The sequence below is a fragment of the Triturus cristatus genome, chromosome 7 (assembly GCF_964204655.1).
Source record: "Triturus cristatus chromosome 7, aTriCri1.1, whole genome shotgun sequence".
NCBI classification, from domain to species: domain Eukaryota; kingdom Metazoa; phylum Chordata; class Amphibia; order Caudata; family Salamandridae; genus Triturus; species Triturus cristatus.
In genome coordinates, this window is record NC_140590.1 from 516807227 (window position 1) to 516823881 (window position 16655).

The window sequence follows — 16655 nt, forward strand, 5'->3', positions numbered from 1 at the left end:
TCTACGTGCACACTAGTCTAGTTTCCTTTCTTTGTGTATCAAGAGTACATCAGTTCTTTTATTGGAAACTGGTGGTATAGGTTTGCATCTAGTTTCATCGGTTGTTTTTTATGTATCTGGGAGGGGCCGGGGTTAGGGGAAATGAATATCTTTTACATTTTTTATTTAAATGGCTGTCAACCCTTTTTTTTTAGATCGAAACCAACTGTCTAAGTTTAGGTGAATGTGAACATATACCACCAGTTCCCCTTCCTGAGGAGGATCCCTGGGACACATGGGTTTGAAACACATCGACACACCTAACTAAGGAGATCTAGCCGATTTAAAAAAAAACTTTGAAAATTGAACTGATACATGACCCGTGGTTTAGACCTTTATCTGTGGGTGTGTTAAGATACTAAGTAAACATAAAAATACCTATTCCTCGCTGTATTTCAAAAGAAAGGCCTGGTGTACTATTGATACTCAATGAAATTACCAATTATGTCCTTCATCTTCCTAACTCCAATACCCAATACACATCACAAGCACTGCTGACGGGGCTCTCCTGCCTTACTGTAAATAACATAGTTACACTAATAGTTTTATACTGCACCGTAATGATATGAATTGAAACTATGACTCAATAAAATGCAAAAAAGATCAAATAGCACGTCATGTGAGGAGTGTTGATATGAAAATGAATAAAGTCGGGTACTGATGCTAAATGAAATTAATTTAACGATGAAAGCAAATAAATAGCATGTGTGTGTAATAGCGTTGATACTGACCCATAGCAGAGGCTTCACTTTGTTATATATATCTATATATATATATAGTTGAGGCCCAGCCGACTCTCTGCTTTATATAAGGCCGACCCATTCTTATAAAAGACTTCTCTCACGAGTGCCATCTCTTAACAGACAGGTCGCGCCGATGGGTCTGTAGGTTTGGGACAAAGCTAGTCAACATCCTGTATCTGGTCTGTTGAAGTGGCTGAATAGGCCTGGATTCGGCCATGTGACAAATGGAACCAAAGTCACAAAAGTTTTAGATGATGGCCCTTGGAGGTGCGTACTTCTGGTGGGTCGCAATGGGCTTCAGCACCAGTGGCGTAACGAAAGTTAAGCCCCCCCTTCAAAGTACAAGGAGGCACCCCTCTCCGGAGTTAGACAGGAGCTCTCAGGCCAGGGTACTGTACTGAGGGGGCCCCTGGAGCTCGCTCCTCCCTCCCTCCACGCTGGGGACTATGTTACGCCACTGTTCAGCATTTTTATACATGTATCAATATTTTGTGAACTTTGACAATTCATGGGCAGTTTTCATATGATGTGGCCAAGTGGAGGTGTGGTTTAGCAGTTTAATTGCTAACTTTGGAATTAACGACCTGTGTTACAATCCCTGCTTGAGCGCATGGAAAACAAGCATTGGCATAGCCAATAGGTCTCGCCTATGGAACCTTATAAGTGTTTAGCCATTGCACCACATTATCCCGACTGGTGCTATTGTAGTTTAATTCCTGAATATGTGTAAAATTATATCAAGCCCAATTTGTAATGTATGGAAGTTCACGGCACTGGGAGCAGTGTTGGGTAGCTTGCAGTGGTTTAGGGGCAGCAGAGGGAAGCCTGCAGAAGAGAGGAATGTGTGGAGGCTTGCGGCATTGGGAGCAGTGTTGGGTATCTTGCAGTGGTTTAGGGGCAGCAGAGGGAAGCTTGCAGAAGTGAGGAATGTATGGAAGCTCGCAGCATTGGGAGCAAGCTTGAAGTGGTGTAGGGGCAGCCGAGGGTAGCTTGCAGACTCGGAAGTGGCGGGCCTCTATCATTAATTTAAGCATTGGTAATACCGCAAAATCAATCACTAACAGAGATACTTCGGTGATCTATGAAATAAAATGAGAAGATTGACAGTAAGCAATGCATTGAAACACTTAGTCCTTTCATAACTTCAAAGTACAATAGTGAAACAAGTATCGAAGTTGTGGGCATGTGGTGTTCTCATATTGTGTAAGGCTCACGGTAGACCCGCCCACACCACTACGCCTAGGTTGTAGAATTCAAACTGAGACTTTTTTATCCGTGTACTCAAAAAGCATGCAGGGAGCAGTATTTTGTGACGTCATTTGGAATGCTGAGAACTATTTGCTTTATCCTTACATGCGAAACACATCTCACCTTACTCTGAATTTGGTCATATACATATATAAAACGTAGACATATTAAAAATGTTCGTGGTAAACCTCCAAAACTTCAGCGAGGCATTCATAAGCTGACTATAACATGTGTGTGAGTTTTATACGTTTTAGTTTGACCCGTGCTTATCAATAATACATTTGAGACCAATTATCAATGGAAAAGGAAGAAAAACTATCTCTGCAAAATATAACACATTATAAAATTAAAAGTATAAAATAAAGTGGAACGTAACACAGTGATATTAGTATAAGATATAATAGAGTGCCACGTACTCATTACCTGCAAATAGTAGTGTCTTGTTAAATTTTACATACATGCTATCTAGTATGAAGTACAGCTCTATCACAAGTATTTTTCAATTTCCCATCTCTATCAAATTCTAATTTTTTTAAATCAGTGCTCACTGCCCCCGAGCCCCATAAGCCATAGGTCTTATTTCAGCACTTCATATATGATGTGCACCTGCTATAACAAAAATGTTCCCATAAAGTGCTTTGTGTGTCCCAAACAAAGAAAGAAAAAGATAAAGAAACCACTTTTGTAAATATAATTAAATGAAATAAAAAGTTACGCCATGGATAAGTTTAGTACAATGATAAAGTTTAGGCCGTAGGCATGGGGGTTGGAGTGAAGGTAAGACAAAGTAGGTAGAACAAAGTAATGGTAATTTCATGTTATGGACAGTGAAAGGTGGGAGAAGTAAAGATATCCAACCAGCATAAAGGAAGGAAGGAGCAAATAGTCAAGAAGGGGCAGTAGCAGCAAGAAGGAACCAGACAGCCATAATGTAGGGAGAAGAAGAGGGTATGAGATGGAAATGAAAGCAGCAGTGCCTGTCAGGGATTAGGATCTGCCAGGGAGCATGGGTTGAGCGTGCACACCAGCAGGAGAAAGGGAGAGAGCCAGGGTGGGGAATACATGTGTGAGTTACATATGGCTCTATTTCTAGATCAATCAGTAGCAGGGTGGCGGTGTTAAGCCTGCTTCCACGGTGTGGCCACATCATCCCTATTACAGGTCATAATTAGCAGCCTTCATAATGGGTCACCACACTGTTGTGCTTAGGCCTCTGAAGGAAATGAGGTCACAAGTTCGAGAATCCCTCCTCCTGGAGATTTTTTTTTGCTGTTGGACATGACCGTGGTTGCACCGGCCTCCTGATGCCAGCCTCCTGGTGCCAGCCTCCTGGTGCCAGCCTCCTGATGCGAGCCTCCTGATACCAGCCCTCTCTGTACTTCTTTCAGTATTTGGTACTAGTCACACCTGCATCACACTGTCGAGCCTCAAAAGGGTGTGGCAGCGGGACAGACACACTGACACTGGGAAGGGGTTGATACCAACACCTGGGCGTGAACACATTGATGCTGGCACAGGGGGATAGTGACTCTAACAGATGATGTATACAGCTGTAGCTGGTGGCTTAGTAGATTGAGGCATCTGGTGCAGGGCTCTGTGTCAACTTCATGGTCACAAGTAGAAATCCTGGCGGGTCCACAGCCGTTCATCCTTCCCAGGTCGATTAAATGAGTACCTCTGACTTCGGAAACAATAACCATCTGTTATTTCAGCGCCAAGAAACCCTTCTGGGTTAATGTGAGCTTTACAAATTTCATGTTCTAGTGCACCATGCACTGAAAGCTTTCTCGAGGTACCTGAATGGGGTGGTTTGACATTGGGACAGCACCCTGACATTGGCACAGGGGCCTATAGATATTGATACTGTGCCAGGGTATCATACTATCTACGACAGAGACACTGAAATTAGAATGTAAATGTCCAGTATTTGTAAAGGGCGAACAATTACCCGAAGGTGTCAAGGCGGGGCCGTCTGGAAGGTAAAGCGAGCTATTGCCCAGAGTCACAGGTGCTGGGCTGATCTGCCGCCGGGGATCGAACCGTGAGCCCCTGGCCGCTGCGCCACACCTCTTCCTTGCCATGTCCCTGGGGGAAAAAGAGTACATGTAAACAGGGAGACAGGGATACTTAAGACTGTCGCTACCACATTGTCGGACACACTTTCCCAATGAACGTTTATGTCACCTTTGGTGACCCAGCTCGAACCCCTGATAAACAATCGGAAACAAAAATATTGTGCGGACAGAATATTGTGTCACAAGTATCCAGGACCAAAAGATGGAGCGGAAATAAGGAACTGTAGATTTTCTATTCTTAGATCGTCAAGGTACATCTACGGGGAGTTATATACAATAAAACTTAGCTTACCTATAGAAACTTATCTTCACGATATGGTTGTCCTCAATATCCTTGACACAATATGTTGTCCCACGATATTTTTGTTTCCGATATTTTTTTAAGCACCTCCAGCGCTCCACCAGTCTCCCATACAGGCACACGCAGACTCTAGAGACGGCACTGTCCCGCGAAGCCCCTCGCTGCGGCTAAACGATGCGGAAGGGCAGTGTTGCCCTCTAAGAACTGCATAACTTACTACAGGCTCCTTGCTTGACGTTTTTACTGAGTATTACATACAGTTACAGTGCGTGTTAATATGTTTTTCTGCATCCCTATATAAAAACGGAAAACCAGTCCTCCGATAACCGCCTTCACTTTGTGGCTAAGCCTTCCAGGCCAATGGGTGTGCAGACTGGCAGCACGGAAAGAATAAAAGCGGCCAGTGTCCTCGAAGCGGCTGCCTCTGCAGTCATTCCACTCACCTTGAGTCCTGATTAAATCACCTCTTATCTCCGGGAAACTGGTGTTTGTAAATGTGAGCTGAGCTAAAACCTGTTTGTTTACCGCAAATATCTAAGCCTCTTGATCGCTCCCGGTTCTGATCCGGTCGGGGCTGAATGGATTAAGTCATGTGCAGGGATATTTTAGTACCTTTTCAGGCCAGAAGCAGGTTCTGTGCATACTAGTGGGCAGGGTGTGCTAAGTGCCACTGCATCACAGGACTCCAGACAGCATCATTCACTGCTCGTACACTGCCGCATGTTACACGATCACTTACATTCACAGTGCTTCGAAGCTTTGAGTTCAAGCACTATCGAAAGGACCACAGGTGCTTGCTGCAAAACGTTGTTCTGAATGAATCCGGAGAAATTGAGAATCAAAACCGAAAAACTATACCTAGAGTAATCTGGCACACAAAACAGTGGAAGAAATCTAAGAAATGGCAGAGTGGTTGCGAGGAGGGGGTGGGGCTAGTGGGGGTGGCCATAGGGGAGGTGGGAAAGAGACCATTAAGCTTGCTCATTGTTAAAGCGAGAGGTAGGTTACTACATCTCTCCATCTTAGAAAGGCAGTAGTGCCCAAGTCCTGGGTTTTTGTTTAACAACCTTATGCAATGTGATTGCAGTGTTGGTTCCCTTTAGTGTAACTAGCTCACCTCAAAACAGCGACGCGCTAAATAAAATTCAAGTACTGAGGCATTATGTCCGTGATGACATGGAATCACCTGTGAACCTTAAGTGGGAGACCTTTAAATGTATATCGGACCCAGAACTTTTAAGTTGCCTAGTTTGATGCTCACCCAGTCCAGGTATTTTTCATTTCATACTGTGAATCGTAGCCCTCTTTAACCTGTTTTGACCCCAGGACCACAAGTCCCAAAATTAAAAAAAAAAAAATCTGGACTAGATGCACTACCAGGAAATGCGAGAGCTCTGTGGAGCCACCTTCCTGCAGGTGCTGTTTAAGTTGCTATACACGGCTCTTAACGCCAAAGTTAATTTCTGATTTTCACCTCTATCTGATCCTGTGCTCAGCTGGAACTGGTAGCCTTACTGAGTTTCCTAAGTCCACACATGACTAGATGCTCCAGTCTAGTTTTTTTCTTTGCCTCCTTAACCCTGTTTATCTGATTGTAAAACGAGTACTACCAGTCCCAGGACACAGAAAAAGCATTGACTGAAAATGCTGGTCACAAATGGCCCTGGAAATTTGGCAGCTGTGGATGGACTTATCAATCAGAGATGGGTTCAACTGCATCATATCTAATTAAACAGGAGCGGCCGCTTGTACTGTAAAGTGGTGGGGCAGGGGATGCTATTCCCAGGATGTGAGCAGTGCTGGGATTGGTCTGGGTGCCTCGGTTCAGTGCTCAGACATAGACCAGGAGTCTGTGTTGGTTTCTCTACCTAGCTGCACAACATAGATAGGTGGAGAAAGGCTAAGTGTGCAGGACGGCCTGGCCAGCCCTCTGGGGCCAGCCAAACCACCACGCATATTGAGCAGTGCCCACCACTCCCCCTCTCCTCCCTGGTACTGCAGCTGTACGTCACTGTGGCTGCCCCCTCCCTCGGCTCGGCTGGCAGGCAGCCTGCAGGACACACAATAAAATGATGATAAAAACGTTTTATTATCATTTTATTTATGTCCTTGCCTCTGCTGGCTTTTCAGCGGGGGGTGGGGGGGGGGCGATGCTCCTCTGCCATTACGGAGGAGCCGCCACTGTTCTTAAATGAAGGCCGAACGTGCTATGTTTATCTTCAACCATTTGAAACAAAATGTTTGCATATCATTGCAGAACCTTGATGCGTATTTAAGTTCTCTTATTGCTTGCAATCATTGAAAGGTCAATTGCCGTCATGTTAGCTGTCAGTTTTTAATCCAGATGCAGCTATAGAGACTTTAATGTGGTGGTACTTTTCCCGATTTCACTAACTATCAAGAGGTTTTCATACAGGGTGGTGACTAAACGCATGAAATCAGGACACTATCTTTCCTCTCTTGTGCCCAGAGTCATCATTATGCTGCAGACTGCATAGCCGTTATTCACTTTATCATAGTAGTTGTGCATAGAATTCTTCCCTTTTATCCTCTGTGCACAAGTGCCGCAGAATGCCCATCCATTAATTACTGTCCTGGCCACTGGAATTCTGTGATTGTGTGGCTGCGGCGTTTTTTGCATAATTATACATTTACCATGTAATCCATCATTTGTTGCAAAATCTACAGATTTTAACAAAACTATTTAGTTTCTAACTCAAACGGTTGAAAAGTCACCAAAAGCGCAGAGCCACGTGTTGCCATCAGTTGAAGGCTCTTTGCAAAACTTGATTGGTCACCTTTCTGTTGCTTATTGCTTAATGTGGGTGTTTTACTGGTACTAATGTGGTGCAACCACTGCGCAGGGAGAGTTAACAAGTGTAAAAATTACAATATACTGAAGTATCACAATCCTAACATGTTCTGCATTAAGCTGCATAATTTGCCTTTTCTTGCTGCAAAAGTTGGCCCTTCCCTGCTGCCTAATTCCAGTGGCCCTTCAGCACAATTAAGCCCTTCCCTGCTGCATCATTCCAGTGGCCCTGCTGCATAATTTGGCCCTTCCCTGCTTTATAATTCCAGTGGCCCTGCAGCATAATTAAGCCCTTCCCTGCTGCCTAATTCCAGTGGCCCTGCTACATAATTTGGCCCTTCACTGCCACATAATTCCAGTGGCCCTGCAGCATAATTGAGCCCTTCCCGGCCACATAATTCCAGTGGCCCTGCTGCATAATTTGGCCCTTCCCTGCCATATAATTCCAGTGGCCCTGATGCATAATGTAGCCCTTCCCTGCTGCAGAATTCCAGTGGCCCTGGTTACTGTGCACATAATTCCTGCTTTGAAGTAACATGCCTCAGAAGGTTTACCATAATTCTAGCAGGAGATGCATAGAGGATGCGTCAATCTACTGTGCCGTGGCCTGTGGAGGTACAGAGTCAGCATCCTTCCTTTGGGCTGTGCTGCGTGGACCTCGGTTGACAGCAGCCTGGGTACAGCGTAGGCCGAACCCGTGAAAGGGCTCTATTGGTGGACACGTGGCCATGCTTGTGAAGAGCTGCCTACAGCCATCCACAGCTCTGCCCAGCCTTCTCCAGAAAGTACAAAGAAAAGCCGTTCTATCGTGCAGTCATACCTGTCCTGTGTGCCTCAGGCTATGAGGCTTGGTCTGTGTTCTGGAAGCCGAATGTCCTATACCGCATGTGTGGAGTTTTGTTTGTTCCGTAAACAGATTCAGAACCTATGGTATTAGGAGGTTATGTGTCTGAATAATTTCCCATACGCCTTAGTTGAAGAATCCCTCACACTGATTTGCTCCCCTCACTGATGGACCCTTTACATCCTATTTTTATTTCCATTCTTTTTGTCATCTTTTATGTTTCTTATACACCTCAGCAGTTCCAAGATATCAGAATTCTCACGTTTAATTCACGTGATTTGGACAATTTAGCTTCCACAAAGTCACTGCTGCTCAAAGCCTTACTTGAAGTGTTCTATTCACTTGGTTTAAAGGGGCGGTCCGGTCAATGATGTCACCACAGGGCTCAAGCACAAGCTGACGTCATCAAACAAAGAAACTTTCTGGAATACCTGTCCTTGGGATTGTTAGCAGTGCAGGGCAGAAAAAAGAGAACAGTGCGTTTTCCTTACACTGGATTGTACTTTCAAAGCGACATGCACTGCACAGAGTCATTCCGACCTGGGTCTAATATATAGAGAGAAGCAACGTGACCGACATTGTGGAGAATTGAGATTTTATTGTATTCCTTTACATTTGATTTGGGAACCTTTTCATAGCTTGAAGCGTGCTTAGCGCTTTACGTAGACAGGGAGTAGGTCGTGGCACTTGCGTAGGTCAGAGGTCGGGTGAAGTATCACACAAAATGAGCACACGGCATTGGGACCAGCGACAGGGGGCTGAAGTCTTTCCAGAAGGTTCGAAGTGGAGGACTAGAGTCAGAGATGTCCCCGGGGTCTGTTGTCGTTTGAAGTGCAGAGGGGGCTCCTGTCCAGGGGAACGCAGACGGGCAGTGCTGCTCAGTCGGACAGTCAGGGCTCGGCATACTTGAGTTTAAGAGGCTTTTCAGAGAACCCCTATTTAAGTCAAGCGCCAGTCCGCGTCAGGTCACAGCCAAAAGCCAAGTGCCCCGGTTCTTTCACATCAACAGGGAAGGCAAAATGTTTGGTATTATGAAATTTGTGAAAAAGAAGAGGAAGGAGGTCAATTTCCCAATTCTGAGAACGTCGCCAAAAAGAAACGGGAGAAGAGTTCCTTGTAGTTTTACTGAACAACAATTTCCAAGACTCTGTCACTGGGCACATCATCGAAGCCAGCAGTGGTGCTTGCTTTGGGACGGTTTGAAAATCCACATGCTTTTGGGTTCTCTAAAATCTTTAGGAATTTGTGCTCTCGAAATCACCCAGAATCTAAAATCTGCCTAGTCTTATATGGCCTTAATTAATTCACCGGGATGCTGGTGGTTTGAAGTCTGTCCTGGTGTCGGGTACCGTTCTCAAGCTGCAGCCGGGGGAGGGGAGGGGGAGGTGGCGTCAGAGCCCAGGCCCGCGCCCCGCACAGTAAAAGAGATATCTATGTATTTGCGCAGCGGAAGAAGGTAAACACAGCGCGCCCACCTTGAAATGGGATTTATTCTGGTTTTACTGGGGCTCCGAGGAGAGAACACACATAGATTAGCTGCCGGGGGCTCTCATTGTCTCCGGGCGGGTGGAGAGCTGGGGGAGGCAGGGTTCGTCGTCGTCATTTCCTTTATAATTCTAATGCGATCACCTCTGTGCTTACATGTGTGCTCCCAAACAGCAAACACAGGGCGAGGGACTGGGGCTGTCCGGGATCCCACGGGGAGACGGGCTGGTCCTTGGACCGGAAGTGATGTACGGAGGAAACCATCTGCACACTTCGCCCCCCTGCCAGAGGCGTGCTGGCCTCCGGGGAAATTCGAGTTACGCAGCATACAGGTCAGACCAAGAGAATAGAGCGATCTATGTGTGAGGTCACAGTGATCTTACCGACTCAGCCCTCCCGTAGAAAACCTGCCCTGCAGGTTTCACAGATCTTGCAGGCTTATATGTAAGGATAAACTGATGTTATTGGCTAAGGCATCATATATCACTGTGACATAGCTACACCAGTCTGACACTGCGGAGCATCTCTTCAGACTGCATGGGCCTTACTTGCTTAGGCCCAGATTACGGAGATATCTTTATGTTTACACCGGCCTTACACTGCGGCGCATCCCTTCAGGCTGCATGGCCCTTGCAGACTCGGACCCGGAGAACAGAACTAACTATCTTTATGTTTACACCGGCCTTACACTGCGGCGCATCCCTTCAGGCTGCATCGCCCAATCCAGAGACTAGAACTATCTTTTTGTTTACACCGGCCTTACACTGCGGGGCATCCCTTCTGGCTGCAGGGCCCTTGCAGGCTTAGATCGAGAGACTAGAACTATGTTTATGTTTACACCGGGCTTACACTGCAGGCAGAGCATCCCCTCAGGCAGCAAGGACCTGACAGGCTTAGATCCAGAGACTAGAACTATCTTTGTTTACACCGGCCTTACACTGCGGCGCATCCCTTCAGGCTGCATGGCCCTTGCAGACTCGGACCCGGAGAACAGAACTATCTTTGTTTACACCGGCCTTACACTTAGGAGCATCCCTTCTGGCTGCACGGTCCTTGCAGACTCAGACCTGGAGAATAGAACTACCTTTATGTTTACACCAGCGTTACATTGCGGAGCATCCTTTCAGGATGCACGGCGCAATCCAGAGACTACAACTATCTTTATGTTTACACCGGCCTTACACTGCGGCGCATCGCTTCAGGCTGCACGGCCCTTACAGGCTTAGACTCGGAGAACAAAACTACCTTTATGTTTACACAGTCCTTACACTTTGGAGAATCCCTTCAGGCTGCACGGCCCCTTACAGGCTTAGACTCGGAGAACAAAACTACCTTTATGTTTACACAGTCCTTACACTGTGGAGAATCCCTTCAGGCTTCACGGCCCTTACAGGCTTAAATACATAGACTAGAACTATCTTTATGTTTACACCGATGTTACACTGCCGCGCATCCCTTCAGGCTGCACTGCCCTTACAAGCTTAGATCCAGAGACTAGAACATGTTTACACCGGCCTTACTCTGCGGAGCATCCTTTGAGGCTGCACAGACCTCACTGGCTTAGACCCAGACACTAGAACTATCTTTATGTTCACACAGGCCTTACACTGCGGAGCATCCCTTCAGGCTGCAAGGCCCAATCCAGAGACTAGAACTATCTTTATGTTTACACTGGTTTTACACTGCGGCGCATCCCTTCAGACTGCACGGCCCTTACAGGCTCAGACCCAGAGAATAGAAGTATCTATGTTTACACCGGTCTTACACTGCAGCGCATCCCTTCAGACTGCACGGCCCCTGCAGGCTCAAACCCAGAAAATAGAACTATCTTTGTTTACACAGGTCTTACACTGCAGAGAATCCCCTCAGGCTAAACAGCCCTTGCAGGCTCAGAGAATAGAACTATCTTTATGTTTACAGAAGTCTTGGACTGTGGTGCATCCCTTCAGGCGGCACGGCACCTACAGACTTAAACCCAGAGAATAGAATTATCTTTGTTTACATCGCCCTAACACTGTAGCGCATCCCTTCAGGCTGCATGGCCCCCACAGGCTCAGGCTCAGACTCCGAGGACAGAACTACCTTTATGTTTACACAGTCCTTACACTGTGGCACATCCCTTCAGGCTGCACAGCCCTTACAGGCTCAGATTCAGAGACTAGAACTATCTTTATGTTAACACCGGCCTTACTCTGCGGAGCATTCTTTGAGACTGCGCAAATCTCACTGGCTTAGACCCAGAGACTAGAACTCTTTATGTTTACACAGGTCTTACATTGCGGAGAATCCCTTCAGGCTTCACGGCCCTTACAGGCTCAGACCCTGAGAATAGAACTATATTTTATGTTTACATATGTCTTACACTTCGGCGCATCCCTTCAGGCTGCACGGCCCTTACAGGCTCAGAGCCAGAGAATAGAACTATCTTTATGTTTACACAGGTCTTACACTGCGGAGCATCCCTTCAGGCTGCAGGTCTGAACTGTAGGTTGCAGATCTTGCAGGGTCGAGTGTCCCACAGCAAAAACACCTGGGGTTGAAGGCGGGTCCCTCCTGGCCCGTCTTCTGATGCAGGAAGCAAGCTGGGAATAAAACAAATGAATTAGGAAGTTGTCTAGGAGCAGGAACGAGAGAGCAACTAGGACCATAAGAGGACTAGTACTGGTAAATTACTAGAAGTAGCAAGCGTTCTAGGGCCAGAAAAAGAGCTAGGACTGAAAAGAGGATCAGGTAGGGAACTAAAACGGGAATAGGAAGAGACAGAACTAGGAAAACGACTAGGAACAGGGTTAGCAACAGGAGTATTAAGGAGAACAGGACTAGGAAGAGAAAGAGTATTGGAGTATGACTCGGTCTAGGAATGGGGAAGATTGAGAAGACAAAGAAGTACAAGAATAGGACTAGGAATAAGGAGAGGACTAGGATCACGAATGGATTAAGAGCAGCAATAGAAAGAGGATAAACACGGGAGGAGGGGCACTAGGACGTCCACCTTACCCAGGACAATACCAGGACCACCAGGAGGATCGGGGCCATACATTGGTCAAGAATCAAGATTAGAAGGAGAGGTGGGTGGAACAGTATCACCAGTAGGCCCAGGGCCACTGTGACCAGGAGGCCCAGAACAACCAGTAGAACGAAGGCAAGAAGACCAGAGCTAACAAGATAAGGCGGCTCAATAGGACAGGAGGAAGAGGACCAGGAAAACCAGAAGGGTAAGGAGTAGGTCCACAAGGAGCAGCAGGATTGGACCACATGACTGGGAGTACCAGGAGCAGGAGGGCCAACAAGAGGAGCATGGCTTGAACCAGCAGGAAGACCAGGACAAGGGAAAAGGAGGAGGAGGAATGGCAAGGGGGACACCAAGAGGGGCCAGGAGAACACAACCATGAGGCCCTCTACCTAGTGTATTAGGAAGAGAACCAGACACATGAAGCACAAGACCACAACGATGAGGACAATCAGCGAGTGTAGGAGCACCACAACCAAACTCATCCAGATAACCTTGATCAAAACTCACCTGGAAGACCAGGGGGGTCTAGAGGACCAGGAGAACCAAGATAGGGTAGTCCAGGAGGTCTTAACAGGACCAGGAAGAGGAATAAAGAATAGACCAGGAGAGGAGGATATTCAGAATTACCACAACTGAGGCCATTAGGAGGACCAGGACTGAATCACGGGGAGGACAGTATTCAGGCGACGAGGACTGGGGGGCTTGTCTACCATGAATATTTCTTTGTTTTGCTTCTTCGTCTACACGCCAATTCACCTTTTCTTGCTACACAGATATTACAGCTTTTCTGCTGTCCTTCAGCTTTTCTGGATCTTATAGTTTAGGGTATCAGACAACAGAGCTATCCTAATGGTTGTATGGTGTTACAAGTTCATTCTTGAGTGTGCAGAATTGTCTCTCGGTTTGTGCCACTACAATATATGCTATCTTCTCCCTGTGGCTAGCACTTCTTCATCCCTCCCTGCAATGCTGCCTGGTCTACAGTTCTCCGGTGTTCCCGTCAGGCCAGTGCCACTGGAATGACCTACAAAACTCGACTTGAAATGTTCTATCAGTTCGGTTTGCTCTGAAAGCACAATCTGCGGTGACAGCTGCCACCACAGGCAGGTTCTTCTGACGTTGACATCTTCCTGCTGAAGGCACGCGCATTGCCAGATGGGAAGTCTGCTGCGGTGGACCTTGTAGCCTCAGAAACAAGACGCACTCTGAACGCACTGTTGTTTCAGCAGTCACTCATAGACTTCTTCACCACCGCTCACAAGGGTGTGGCCTTGTGCCAAGCACAGCCTAATAGCTACTCCTACTCATCCCCACAAACAAAACCAAAGCTAGGCTACTGTACAACATGGCTAAAAAGCACATTGAGAGGCCTAATTGGTCTCCGTTATGCTAGCGCTATCAGGTTTTTCAATGTTTTTTTCTATTTTGGCAGGACGAGGGGGGCAAGCTACATGGGATGGGGCGGAAGAGCGAGCAAACAACAACATGGGACACGGTGGCCATGAGCAAGCAACAATACGACGGAGTGCTGCAGCTTAATTAAAATAAATACAGTTAGAAAATAACACCCTATGATGTGGTCAGCACTGGGTTCGTCAGTGATTTTTTTTTTTAATGGCTGATGAGGCAGGCCAACACAGATGGTGGCAGGAGGGCGGGAGGGAGCAAGCAACATGGAGGACAGCGGGAAGAGGGTAGGACAGGTGCTATGAAAATGTCAGAGGGCTGGAGGGGGCAACAACACAGCAGACAGGAGGGACAAACAGCACGAGGGACAGTGGGTAGAGGGAAGGAGGGGGCAGTCAACGCCATAGACTGCTGAAGAAGGGTTGGAGGGAGTGGGCTACCCGACTGACAGCTGAAGGTGGGTGGGAGGAGGGGCTAAGCAACACAATGGGGGGGCGGGGAGGCCAAGCAACATGACGGACAGTGGTTGCAAACAGATGTACTCTTTCGAGTGCTTGCACAAGAAGAGGAAAGTAGATCTGAAAGCACGACACTGGGTAAGGGAGCAGTACTTGTGCCATACCCCAGGGGATGCTCAAAAACAAGAAGAGGAAGTCAAACCAGCATGCACTGACCAGAGAGGAGCAAGCAAACAAGAGTGACAATAAAGCAAACCAATGGTAAGCAATGAGTGGACTACAAGTCCCCTGTAAGTAAACAAAATGTCTTGCAGGGACTGCGCACGTGTTGTCTCTGGCAAAACCTAAAAAGGACAAAGATTGGACTGAAAAAAGTATTCACAAAGCAAAATAATTGTCCCACCAGCCATGGCACTTAGTTACCCTTCTTTTTAGACAGATATGATCTGGGCAATGCCATTGCCCACAGTAAAAAAGAACCAGTAGCAGAAATGGGCTGACCCATTGCACCCAGGCTGTAAACTGTAGGGGGCCAAAGCAAAATGTGAATGACAGCTGAACAGACCAATAGATGGTGTCAGTAACCCAAAGCCCCTCTAGGTATTTTTAATTTTTTTAGGCTTTCGCCTGCTGACAGCGAGCGTGCTGTCACTGAGAGTGAAATTGTGTACAATAAAGGGCTTGACGCCCGCCCATTTCTTAGTATTTTTTGGTTTTATTGTCTCTCCTATTTGCTGCCTCCTAATTGGCCAGTGCTTGCCCATATCCCTTCCCGTTCTTTCATTTGGAGCATGGGCCAAGTACGGATTGATTTACTTTGATTAGTATCCTTCCGCTGTCCATTCACTTCCCGCTGTGTCTGGTATTATTTTCTTTATTCTTCCTGTCCATGTTGCTTCTTCCCTTCTTACCCCTGTCTGTGTTGCTTCTTCCCCTCCCACCACCCACCCTTGTCTGTGTTGCTTCTTTCCTCCCAGTTCCACCCTCTGGTTGTCTGTGTGACTTCTTGCCACCCATCCCCTGTTGTCTGCGTTGCCCCACGCATCCACCATAAGACAAAAAAGTGCTATGATTTGGCCACGTCTCTGCCCTTTTTTTTATCATCTGTTTATTGTTCCCTCCCAACCTCCAGTTCTACTTGTTGCCCTTCTCCACCCTTCGTCCCATTGTCTGTGTTGCAGACCCCACCTGCCATACAAAAAAAGCATATTGCATCTTAGTGCTTTTTTCCAACTTTACTTTTATCTGTGCTGCATAGCCACACTGCTTTACAACATGGCTAAAAGACATTGCCAAAGCCAGTAGCTTTCACATAGGGGAGACCTATTAGATTTGCTAATGCTCGTTTAAGTAATTTTATTTTATTACACGATGCTTCATTACACTAAAGCTGTCCCTATGCAAGACCTAAAAACTGCTCATATTGACTCTCAAAGTTAGCAACACAGCAAACAGATGACACACTGTCATGAGACAAGGCCACCAAGTGGCACCATAATATGTGTGATGCATTTAGCCAGTCCTTGTTCAATAATCAATCACAGCATGAAAAGGACAAACAAAGGTAAAATGTAAGGTGTCCTGAGGTGACCTATCGTCGCAGCCACAGGACAAAAGCTTTTGGCCCCAGTTCCCGCAGCGAGGGTAGGCTAACAAAAAAGGCAATAAATCCAGCCAAAACCTTGTTAATAACAAGCATTTGCAATACAATAGGTCTGGCATTTAGGAGAGTTTGAGCTATTGGCATTGTAAATGACAATGCCTTTTATTAATGTGTTCTTTTTAAAACTAATAAATAAAAGGCTTTGTCATTTACAATGCCAATAGCTTAGACTCTATCAAATGCGAGACCTATTGCATTGCAAATGTGTGCTATACATTTTTTTTTAAAGCCTTAGGAGAGAGCATGTCCTGCCTGCAACAGCAGGCAGGACAAAGCTATTTGAGAAAATAGTGCTTAGAGGCTGTAATTAAAGCCTACTGAGTAACAACATACGTAAAAGGGGGTGTCGCCATGGGAGGTTACAAAATGAGACACGGGTGTACTAGGGAGGGACTACTAAGTCTTTTGACCAATGAACAGCCACAGTTTAAAGTGGACAATCACACAAGCCAATGAAAAAGAGTGGGTGGAGCTTCAATTACCTAACTGAATACAGCATGCCTTGCAGAGCTGCAAATGCCCTGCCCAGGCTCGACCTAAAAATTATCATGCCGACTTTTAACACAC

At 46.5% G+C, this 16655-nt stretch overlaps 1 protein-coding gene across 5 annotated transcripts in view; it reads left to right on the top strand.

The window, feature by feature from the left end:
- The window catches only part of SEPTIN9 (septin 9), an 844294-nt gene that overhangs the window by 757124 nt on the left and 70515 nt on the right, over positions 1–16655 (top strand). The gene's annotated exons all lie outside the window — the stretch shown is intronic.